Source organism: Triticum aestivum, chromosome 3A, assembly GCF_018294505.1.
Source record: "Triticum aestivum cultivar Chinese Spring chromosome 3A, IWGSC CS RefSeq v2.1, whole genome shotgun sequence".
In the NCBI taxonomy this organism is placed as follows: domain Eukaryota; kingdom Viridiplantae; phylum Streptophyta; class Magnoliopsida; order Poales; family Poaceae; genus Triticum; species Triticum aestivum.
In genome coordinates this window covers 743,970,469-743,982,410 of record NC_057800.1, presented here as the reverse complement: position 1 = coordinate 743,982,410, position 11,942 = coordinate 743,970,469, and the positions used below count along the sequence as shown (strand labels likewise).

General features: G+C 40.4%; 1 long non-coding RNA gene across 1 annotated transcript; it reads left to right on the top strand.

Moving 5' to 3' along the window:
* Positions 1-1,142: 1,142 nt before the first annotated feature.
* LOC123059661 (uncharacterized) lies at positions 1,143-4,622 on the top strand. Its single transcript, XR_006427524.1, has 3 exons — positions 1,143-2,423; positions 3,686-4,088; positions 4,180-4,622. It is a non-coding gene; the product is annotated as an uncharacterized lncRNA (long non-coding RNA).
* The last annotated feature ends 7,320 nt before the right edge of the window (positions 4,623-11,942 follow it).

The following is an 11,942-nucleotide window of genomic DNA, read 5'->3' as shown; positions in this document are numbered from 1 at the left end:
TTGGGATCCCAACATCACATCGTCCTACTAATTCAACTTGCTCACTTGGATCCGTCCACTTTAATCTAATATGTGTTTCTTACACAACCTCTTCATTGCTACTGTATAAAAAATTATATAACCGTGTATAAAAATATAGTATAAAAGCAAGGAGATGAAATACGCACTAATACTAGTGGCGTGGGGAAATAACATACGCTTCAGCTATTTAGAATAGCGTGAGCTAAAACCCCCACTATTACAAAAAGTTAGCTGTAGCGCCCTACTACTAACGCGGGGCCCGAGCTACTGCTAGGCCTTTGACCCACGCTACCGCTAGGGTTTTCCCTAATAGTGTTTATCGTGGCTGCCGACGAAGTGGTTGACGACTACGGGCCCAGGGAGTGTGGGCGGCGCTTCCATGATATGAGCGACCCCGAGGATCCACGTACGGTCGCCGAGAACCACTTGGAGCCACTGTCAAACTTGCCCATCACTGTAGAGTGGAGTGAGGACGAGAGGAGAGGATGAGATTAGAGGTGGTGGTGCCCGGACCAGGGATAGGATGTAGGGTCTGCCGATGAGGCTGCCCTGCTTAAATAGCTAGATTGACCGGCGTCGCTTCCACGCGCAGTGAGGTGGAGTAGGCTTCATGTTGTCCGCACTGAAGCAGCACCGGTTAGCCGTCCAGTCGTGTCGATCAAATTTGCAATTCATGTTGTCCAATCACGTCTGCTCTGGAGCGAAACGCGCGGCAAGGGTTTTTGTGTGGATCCGAGAGGTCAGACGCCTATATGAAGGTATGGACGCCCATAAACCTTCTGTCGGTTTATTGGAGTTCGGACACCCGGACCGATCCCCGGATATTAAATGGACGGTTTTGGAGGGTTGAAGGCGTCCAGGCTGCCTCATACGCTACGGTTTGAGTGGCGGCGTTGGAGATACCCTAACGCTAGATACGCGGCATCCAATTGCACTTCTCTATCTCGTTTGGGTGTTCTTGTAAAAGTCAGTGACTTGTGTGTAATTCTCCTTTTCTTTGGAGTCCTACTTGTATGATGTACTGCACCACCGCTTAATGCAGATCTGGGTCCATCTTGTTCAAAATAAAAGAAAAAATAAGATAGAATTCGCACCTGTCCTACTTGTATGATGTACTGCACCACACCTCTGCTGAGCAGTGAGACCGCTGTCAACAAACTTCCAAGAGATTAATGGCTGCGGCAATTAATGAAGCCAAGCCAAGCCAAGCAGCGACCGGAGCCCCTAGGAGACACTCCCCATCCCCGTCCCCATTCCATCCCCGTCCCCTGTTCGATTCCAGCCCCGGCAGTCGATCCCCATTCCAACCCATTCCTACACTCCTCGACCTCGAGCAGCAGCGACCATGTCGTTCAAGGAGAGGCTGCACAATCTGTGCCAGCAGCGGCGGTGGGGGAAGCCGGAGTACACCGACCAGCGCGAGGGCCCGCAGCACGTGCCCACGTTCCGCGCCACCGTGGCCGTCAACGGCGCCGAGTTCCGCTCGCCAGACGGGCCCGGGTCCGGCTCCCGCACGGTCAAGCAGGCGCTGGACCTCGCCGCCAAGGCCGCCTTCGAGAGCCTCTCCGCTCCACCCACGCCTCCCCTGGCCCCGGTGAGTGTATGCGCCAGATGCATTCCCTAGCTAGGGTTAGGGTGCATCCGATCTATCCGATCCGGTGAGCCAACTCCATCTTCTTTGTTATTACACTACTATACTATGCAACTGGTCTCAGCGCTTCTTCTTGTCGGAAGGAATCCCACCGAGACTTCAGATTTTGTTCAAAGATTTTAGGGGTCCACATTAGGTGCATTTTGTTGATTCCCTCGCTCTTTTAGGGGTCCACATGCCTCGCTCTTTTTCTTCCTGATGAATTCGTTCTCTGTTTGTCTGAAGTTTTAGTTCAGCTAGCACGTCCACACAGCATCTGCTCTTAGGATTCGGGCTGCTTATGATGAGTAGAGCATTTGCACATCTGTTGACACAGAAAAATTCTTGGAAATTGATCCTTTCCTTTTTCTTTTCTGTTATCTTGAATTCTTGATTGTCCTTTACTACTTGTGTAGTTATATCATGCATCCCCTTGTACCTAAAATTGTTTTTATTCCATCGATCATGCCGTTGTCATGTTTCTGCTATATCTGTTGTACTCACTACTTTTTGTACTGCAGAAACGCAACTTCCTTACAAGTCTCATTTGCAAGATTATGCTCTGAAGATACACAAATGTTTGCCTTCATATCACACCATTCTGAGTGGTCCACCTCATGCACCTCTGTTCAAGTCAACAGTGACCATAGCTGGGCGAACATTTGACTGTCCGCAAGACTACGGCAGAAAAAAGGAGGCAGAATCCACTGCGGCAAGAGTTGCCTTCCTCTCATTAACTCAAGAAGCAAAACCATCAGAGCAAATGCTGCTGGTTAGTTCCACCTTTTTTTAAATTCTTATGGGATGGTTTTAATTTGCACGGCCTCACTTATATACCAGCATTAACATCCATTGGCTTTTATCTGTATTATTAGTCAACATGTTTATCTCCCACCTTGGATTTCAATATTCAAGAACTGGGTAAAATTAAAATTGATTCACTGACTTCATTTAAAGAGAATTTACAAATTTGACTATCTTATTGACTGTTCAGCCAAATCAAGGGAGACATTTTAAGAAGCAAAAAAAAGATGCATGTTGGTGAGCTTGATTTTCAACATTCCGGACACAATAAGTAATTTAAATTCCTGAAATCAAGCTTCATAGTTTTTTGCAGTATCTTTTTTTAATATCTGCCAAAAAAGTTGTTAGGGATATTATTTAACCCGTTCTTGTTCATTAAGATTATAGAGTATGTGTTAGATACCAGTGTAGCTCAGGTACATTTTGATAGTGTATCACATTATTAACCCTATAACCCGACCACTAAAGCATAAATTCCCTAAAAAATATAAAATGACAGCCTAATGCCACTAGCCTATGCATACTCTATCATGTATCGTATATCCTTCACTATGAAAATGCTAACCTCATTAACATTTAAGGTTATTTGATAAAATTTGACCTGAGATCCCATTGCTAAACATAATAAAGAATGTAAACAATCAATATTTCACAAAATCAAGTAAGACTTCTTATTTTGGTGGGACCAAGCAAGACTGGTTGGTATTTGGGCATTCGGCATGAGTCGATTGCATCTTGTGTGAAGTCATCATGGGATTGATCCCCACCTAAAACACATGGTTTCAGTTGTGATCCTTCTGAGATGATGGTGATAAATAATAATGTTGTCATCTCTACCATATTTACATTTTGTATATTCATTAGGTGATAATTTCTGTGAATATTTTGACCTTTTCCATTCTTTTGTTGTTTTGCCCTTTTGCTATATACTTTACTCGTATACGATGCTTTAAATTGTGCTGTGTATATTGCTTTGTATATTGTATTTAAAGTATACTCTTTTATTCAATTGCTTCCTATATCTTAATTTTGTCCTCTTCAATGCACAACCTCTCTTGGACAGCATATTAATCTCAATGAACTCTACTTTAAAATTGGTCGTATTGTGCATGTCGCACATATACATACTGCTACCAGTTTACATTTGCATGTATTTGACATCGATTATTGTGTTACCTCTCTTTGTATTTATCTTGATATTTCCACTCATATGGTTTGCCCATTTTACAGATAACTATGTTGGCTCTGGTATTCATCTTCCTGTCGCTGAAACAAAAGCTCTTGACGATCCTATCCAATCTGTTGAGGTGCAACATGATAAACCAGCTACTCCGGAACAAAGCATTACGGCTGAAATAAAGGACTTGGTGAAGAAGTTGCTCCCGTTGGTCTCGGCACTACCAACCAATACTTGCAGCATTGCGGCAACAAGTACAGAGCCAAGCGCCGACGCGGCGACAGCAGCAACTGCGATGCCTGTTACTGGTGCTGGATGCGGCTGCTCAAAGCCAACTGTCCAAATTCAGGTCTACCGATGCCATCCTGAACTGGTGTTGCCAGAAGGGGCAGCGGAGCTCTCCTTTAGCAATGACGAGTGGGTGGCCGTGAGCCTACCCCCCCATCAACCCTGAAGGTATTCTGTGCTTAGCATTCATCACTTGTTTGTCAGTATTTCAGTATCTATTTCTCTCTGCTTGGTTTGCTACTCAAGTTGTTTCTTTCAGTGTCCAGATTCTATATGCAGGTATAGTGTTGCAGCTTAGGTCCCTAGGAAATGCAGCCAATGCACCGGTCAAGCATGTTGTACCTTCCAAGGCCTCTTGTGTTGTGCTAGTAAGCTAGTCAAACATCACTGTAGTATGTGCCTCTTCGATTCGACATGCATGGTTAAGGTGACTGGTGTGTACTTGGTCAACTATCTCACTAGCTAAACCTGGATTATGTATGTTGTCACCAAGTTGTCACTTTGAACTTACAAGACTGCAACTTTATTTATTGGCACTATTTGGAGGTTTTGATCTACAGTATCCTCCGGTGCTGATATGGATCTCTCTGTTTAGAGGGCCTCCAGTGCTGATATGTCGGCAGGCCTTTGCCTGTATTTTTATTTTTTTTGCCCCATTTTTCTCTATTTTGCATCCCTAGTGCTCTCTGCGGCACATTTTTATCTCGGGATATGGATCACATTTTTTTTATTTTAGGAGAATACCATACTCCTTTTTGCCATATGTTTTTAATGTTTTGATGTGCTTGACATCAATAAATGCATCAGTTTTATAAAAAGTATCGTATCTTTAACTATCCATCAATACATGTGATTGAGGTCTCTGCCTTTGAATATGAAATCATTCCTTGTCCATATGGCCCAGGAAACAAGAACAATAATTCCCATTGCAAAAGGTACAGCTAGAAGGGTTTTAATGTGTGCAATTTCATCCTGAATTCCCAGATAATTGGGAGCCCAATTAGGAAAAATGTATGACTATCACATTTGGGCAAATGGACAATGAAGAAATAAATGATCCCTGGTTTCAAACACCTGCAGTCCACACATGACACAAGAGTAATCTTCAATGGAAAAAAATTATATGAAGAAGAGCCCTGGTGTTCAGTCTGTTTTGGATCATTAACTAGAAGACAATTTTGTGCTTCAGTTGACAGCATGTTTTCCAGGCCCATTTAGCACAGGAAATACCACAACTTCAGGCAATAGCGCTTCAACCGTGATATTATCAAATAAAGTGCTCCGCGCTCCACAGCATGCTCCACGAAACTGGCCATATTTTCATCTTATCCCGTCACTTTGGGGAAGGTTCACGAGGTGTTCTCGTCGGAGTTCATGCCACTCCTTGCCTAGATCATCCTCCTCAAGATACATGGTATAGCAATACATAAAGACGTTTGTTCAGAAATATTATGAACCGAGATATCGCAAATGCCATGGTGGACATGCACCCGGAGTGGTAAAATGTAGCTCCAAGGTGTTTTTCATCTTCTTCCATTACTCCGACTCTTCCTCTGTTTATTCTAACAGAACTGACTTGTTTTATTGATCTGTAATACACAGAGGAATTGGGATGCTCCAAGATCCAACGTAGTGACCAACTGATATCCGATTTGTCGCCTTGCTAAAGCACGTGGATAAAAAATTGATTATCTAAATTCATGGTTAGGTGTAACCTCAGGAAATGTACGTCTTTTAATATGAATCTCCTTGATTGCTGCCCCAAAGAAACCTGATGAGCCACCATGAATATCAACTATAACCGCGGCACAATCAGATGGAATAGAAATCTTGGACTGCCCCCATATCTTTGGCCAAGCACAAGAGTTCTCCTATTGTCCACCATTAGAAAAGATAGGAAGCAAAAAGCCTCAAAAGCTCGCACTTCGGAAAAAAGTTAAAAAGTACACTTCCATAATGGAAAAATATATAATATTTTTCAAAAGAGGTCATGTATAAGAATATGTTTGTTCATATACCTTCGAAAAATATATATTCATGTATGTGCACCAAAAAAGAGAAAAAAGTTAACCAAAAAAAGTAATACATAAGCATGTATAAAAATTAAGAAAAATAAGTTAAAAAGTAAAAAAAATGTTCAAAAAACAAAAATCAATAAAATAATAAAAAGACAAACAGCCGAACACAACTTGGGCTGGTCCGACGACGGAGATTAGAACCCTCACACTCACCTTTGATTCAAGCCACATTATCCAACTGGGAACAATTACATCCTGTACCCACTTATGTTTGCTTTTTTCTTTTCGGCGTATGTCAGGTTTTCGTTATTTCTGGGAACCTTCTATATGCCTTCCCATCTGATTTTATTTCTGTTTTTTCTGTCTAGCCTGTTTTTCTTCTTTTTTATTTTTTTGTTTTTATACTTTGACTTTGTTTTTGTTTTGTATTTATATTTTATCTTCTTAATTCATTTCTTTTCAAATTCACGCACCTTTTTAAGTTCACAAACTTTGTTAAAATTCCTGAGCATTTTAAAAATTGATGAACTTTTTCGAATTTGCAAAAAAATCTAATCTATGAACTTTTTCTCAAATGTGTGAACTCTTTTCAAATTCGCAAACTTGTTTTTGAATCTATAAATATTTCTTACAAAGTCACGAAACTTCTAAACCCATGAACTGGCTTTTCAAATCCAAGAATTGTTTTTGAATTCGTGAAAATTTTCAAATCAATGAATATTTTCATGTTTGAGATTTATTTTACAAACCAATGAACATTTTTAAAATTTGCGTATGTTTTTCAAATGCGCATAATTTTTCCAAAGATGTGAACCTTTTCTAAAACCCGTGAACATTTTTCGAATGTGTGTAATATCCAAACTTTTGTGGAATCTATGAAATGCGTAAAAAAAATCCAAAATCTTGAAAAAAAAATTTAAATGCATGAACGTTTTCCAAATCTGCACATATTTTCAGATTTGCAAAGACTTTATGAAATCCCGAATATTCTTGAAATCCTGTTAAAACATTTTTCAAATATGCAAACCTTTTCATATTCGCGAACTTTATCTGTATTCATGTTTTTTAGTTTATGAATCTTTTTTTCTCGAATACGCTAAGATAGCGTATCATTGCATTGATAGGAGGGGAGAAACAAGTACAGAGTTCAGGGTTGGGTCGTGGTCTCGTACACACGAATGGCGAGACAAGGACCCAAGGAGAGCAGAAGACAGAGGGGATGCTCAGCCCCAAAACAGCAAAATCGGGTTACAAGATTGCGAGTGTTCATCCCTCTGGCTCCGACCGCGGCCCAGGAGCGAGCTTCGTCTTTGATGGCCATAATGAGAGCAGCGGTTGAAGGTGCAACTTTGTCGAAGATGATCGCGTTCCGGTGCCTCCAAAGCGACCAGGCCGTGAGGGCGGCAATGGTGGCTAGGCCTCGACGGCGAGAGGCGGGGGTGAGATCCATGGCAACAGAAAGCCAGACAAAGTAGCTCGAGGAGCCATCGGGGGCAGCAGTTGTGGGGGAGCATCATGAGAGGATCTCATGCGAGGTGATGCGCGCGAAGACGCATGATACGTCTTCAATGTATCTATAATTTTTTATTGCTCCATGCTATATTATCTAATGTTTTGGACTATATTGGGCTTTATTTTCCACTTTTATATTATTTTTGGGACTAACCTATTAACCGGAGGCCCAACCCAGAATTGTTGTTTTTTTTGCCTATTTCAGTGTTTCGGATAAACAGAATATCAAATGGAGTCCAAACGGAATAAAATCTTCGGAAACGTGATTTTCTCACCGAACGTGATCCAGGAGACTTGGACCCTACTGCAAGGGATCAAAGAGGTGGTCACGAGGGTGGGGGGCGCCCCCCCCCCTAGGGCGTGCCCCCCTGCCTCGTGGGCCCCTCGGTGCTCCACCGATGTACTCCTTCCTCCTATATATACACATGTACCCCCAAACGATCAGAACAGGAGCCAAAAACCTAATTCCACCGCCGCAACTTTCTGTATCCACGAGATCCCATCTTGGGGCCTGTTCCGGAGCTCCGTCGGAAGAGGGCCGTCATCACGGAGGGCTTCTACATCATCATAGCCCCTCCGATGAAGTGTGAGTAGTTTACCTCAGACCTTCGGGTCCATAGTTAGTAGCTAGATGGCTTATTCTCTCTCTTTGGATCTCAATACAAAGTTCTCCCCCTCTTTTGTGGAGATCTATTCGATGTAATCTTGTTTTTGCGGTGTGTTTGTTGAGACCGATGAATTGTGGGTTTATGATCAAGTCTATCTATGAATAATATTTGAATCTTCTCTGAATTCTTTTATGCATGATTGGTTATCTTTGCAAGTCTCTTCGAATTATCCGTTTGGTTTGGCCAACTAGATTGGTAGTTCTTGCCATGGGAGAAGTGCTTAGCTTTGGGTTCGATCTTGCGGTGTCCTTACCCAGTGACAGAAGGGGCAGCAAGGCACGTATTGTATCGTTGCCATCAAGGATAACAAGATGGGGTTTATTTCATATTGCATGAATTTATCTCTCTACATCATGTCATCTTGCTTAAGGCGTTACTCTGTTTTTAACTTAATACTCTAGATGCATGCTGGATAGCGGTCGATGAGTGGAGTAATAGTAGTAGATGCAGAATCATTTCGATCTACTTGTCACGGACGTGATGCCTATATACATGATCATGCCTGGATATTCTCATAATTATGCTCAATTCTATCAATTGCTCAACCATAATTTTTTCACCCACCATAGAATACTTATGCTCTTGAGAGAAGCCACTAGTGAAACCTATGGCCCCCAGGTCTATTCTCATCATATCAATCTCCATCACTTTTATATTGTTTTTCTATTTACTTTGCTTTTCCTTTTTACTTTGCATCTTTATATCAAAAATACCAAAAATATTCTATCTATCAGATGTCACTCTCGTAAGTGACCGTGAAGGGCTTGACAACCCCTAATCGCGTTGGTTGCGAGTAGCGATCGCTTTGTGCAGGTATGAGGGACTTGAGCGTGGGCTCCTACTGGATTGATACCTTGGTTCTCAAAAACTGAGGGAAATACTTACACTACTCTGCTGCATCATCCCTTCCTCTTCGGGGAAAACCAATGCAAGCTCAAGACGTAGCAAGAAGAATTTCTGGCGCCGTTGCCGGGGAGTCTACGCAAAAAGTCAATATACCAAGTACCCATCACAATCCCTATCTCTCGCATTACATTATTTTCCATTTGCCTCTCGTTTTCCTATCCCCCTAATTCACCCTTGCCGTTTTATTCGCCCTCTCTCTCTATCCTCCCTCTCTGTTTGCCTCTTTTGTCCGTTTGCCTTTTTGTTTGCTCGTGTGTTAGATTTCTTGTTTATCGCGATGGCTCAACCAGGATTTGGTGATCTTCACCTGAAAAGGTTGGAGGAAATCGAAAACAACGTTAGGAAGTTTATGGTTTTGCAATTTGAGCATAATAATTTCTTTAGAAACGAGCTTAAGGAACAAAAAAGTTCTATGAGTTATATGAATAAAAAGCTTGATGATATGTCTAAAGAATTTGAGGGTATAAGATCCCAGATTGCTCGTCTACAGAAGATGACTGCTGAAATTTCAGATATGCAAGCCACCTTAGTCAATAAGATGGCCGCTAAACCGAATACCTATGAAAATCAAGATGAAGATCTAAAAGTTATTGATGTGTCTCCAATTAAATCTTTATTTTTCAATATGAATCTTGATGAAACTGAATATGATCTTCCTTTACCTAGAAGGCGTTCTAAAAATTCGGAGTGTTCAGATCTTAATGATGAAATTGATGAAAGTGGGATTGAAAGAAATAAAAATCTAGATGTTGCTAAACCCACTATATTGGATTTCAAGGAATTTAATTATGAAAGTTGCTCTTTGGTTGATTGTATTTCCTTGTTGCAATCCGTGCTAAATTCTCCACATGCTTATAGTCGAAATAAAGCCTTCACCGAACATATTGTTGATGCCTTGATGCAATCTTATGAAGAAAGACTTGAGTTGAAAGTTTATATCCCTAGAAAACTCTATGATGAGTGGGAACCAACTATTAAAATTAAAATTAAAGATCATGAGTTTTATGCTTTGTGTGATTTGGGTGCTAGTGTCTCTATTATTCCCAAGACTTTGTGTGATTTACTAGATTTCCGTAATTTTGATGATTGCTCTCTAAACTTGCATCTTGCGGATTCCAATATTAAGAAACCTATGGGAAGAATTAATGATGTTCTTATTGTTGCAAATAGGAATTATGTGCCCGTATATTTCATTGTTCCTGATATAGATTGCAATCCTTCTTGCCCTATTATTCTTGGTAGATCTTTCCTTAGAACGGTTGGTGCGATTATTGATATGAAGGAAGGGAATATTAGATTTCAATTTCCATTAAAAAAGGGCATGGAACACTTTCCAAGAAAGAAAATAAAATTACCATATGAAACTATCATGAGAGCCACTTATGGATTGCCTACCAAAGATGGCAATACCTAGATCTATTCTTGCTCGTTATGCCTAGCTAGGGGCGTTAAACGATAGCGCTTGTTGGGAGGCAACCCAATTTTATTTTTATTCCTTGCTTTTTGCTCCTGTTTAGTAATAAATAAATTATTTAGCCTCTGTTTTGGTTGTGTTTTTTGTGTTTAATTAGTGTGTGTGCCAAGTAGAACCGTTGGGAAGACTTGGGGAAAGTCTTGTTGAACTTGCTGTAAAAAACAGAAACTTTAGTGATCACGAGAACTGCTGTAATTTTTATTTGAAGAGTGCTATTTAGTTAATTACTTTTGCAGATGATTAATAGATAAATTCCTCACGTCCAGAAATTTATTTTAGAATTTTTGGGGTTCCAGATCTTGCGCTAGCTACAGATTACTACAGATTGTTCTGTTTTTGACAGATTCTGTTTTTCGTGTGTTGTTTGCTTATTTTGATGAAGCTATGGCTAGTAAAATAGTTTATAATCCATAGAGAAGTTTGAATACAGTAGGTTTAACACCAATATAAATAAATAATGAGTTCATTACAGTACCTTGAAGTGGTCTTTTGTTTTCTTTCGCTAACGGAGCTCACGAGTTTTCTATTTTGAGTTTTGTGTTGTGAAGTTTTCAAGTTTTGGGTGAATTCTTTTGATGGATCATGGAACAAGGAGTGGCAAGAGCCTAAGCTTGGGGATGCCCATGTCACCCCAAAGATAATCCAAGGATACCAAAAAGTCAAAGCTTGGGGATGCCCCGGAAGGCATCCCCTCTTTCGTCCACTTCCATCGGTAATTTACTTGGAGCTATATTTTTATTCACCAACATGATATGTGTTTTGCTGGGAGCGTCTTGTATTATTTGTGTCTTTGTTTGTTAGTATGCCACAATCATCCTTTCTGTACACACCTTTTGAGAGAGCCATACATGAATTAAAATTTGATAGAATACTCTATGTGCTTCACTTATATCTTTTGAGCTAGATAATTTTGCTCTATGTGCTTCACCTATATCTTTTGAGCTAGATAATTTTGCTTTATGTGCTTCACTTATATCTTTTGAGCTAGATAATTTTGCTCTATGTGCTTCACTTATATCCTTTGAGCTAGATAGTTTTGCTCTATGTGCTTCACTTATATCCTTTGAGCTAGATAGTTTTTCTCTATGTGCTTCACTTATATCCTTTGAGCTAGATAGTTTTGCTCTATGTGCTTCACTTATATCTTTTGAGCTATATAATTTTGCTCTATGTGCTTCACTTAGATCTTTTAGAGCATGGTGGTGGATTCTTTTTAAAGAAACTATTGATCTCTCATGCTTCACTTAAATTAATTTGAGAGTCTCTTAATAGCATGGTAATTTGCCTAATAATAATATGCTTGGTATTCAAGATTGGTGAAACTTTCTTTTGAGTGTGTTGAATACTAACAAAAGATTGAAGCATGATAATTGTTTTGAGATATGGAGGTGATAGTATTAAAGTCATGCTAGTTGAGTAGTTGTGAATTTAAAGAATACTTGTG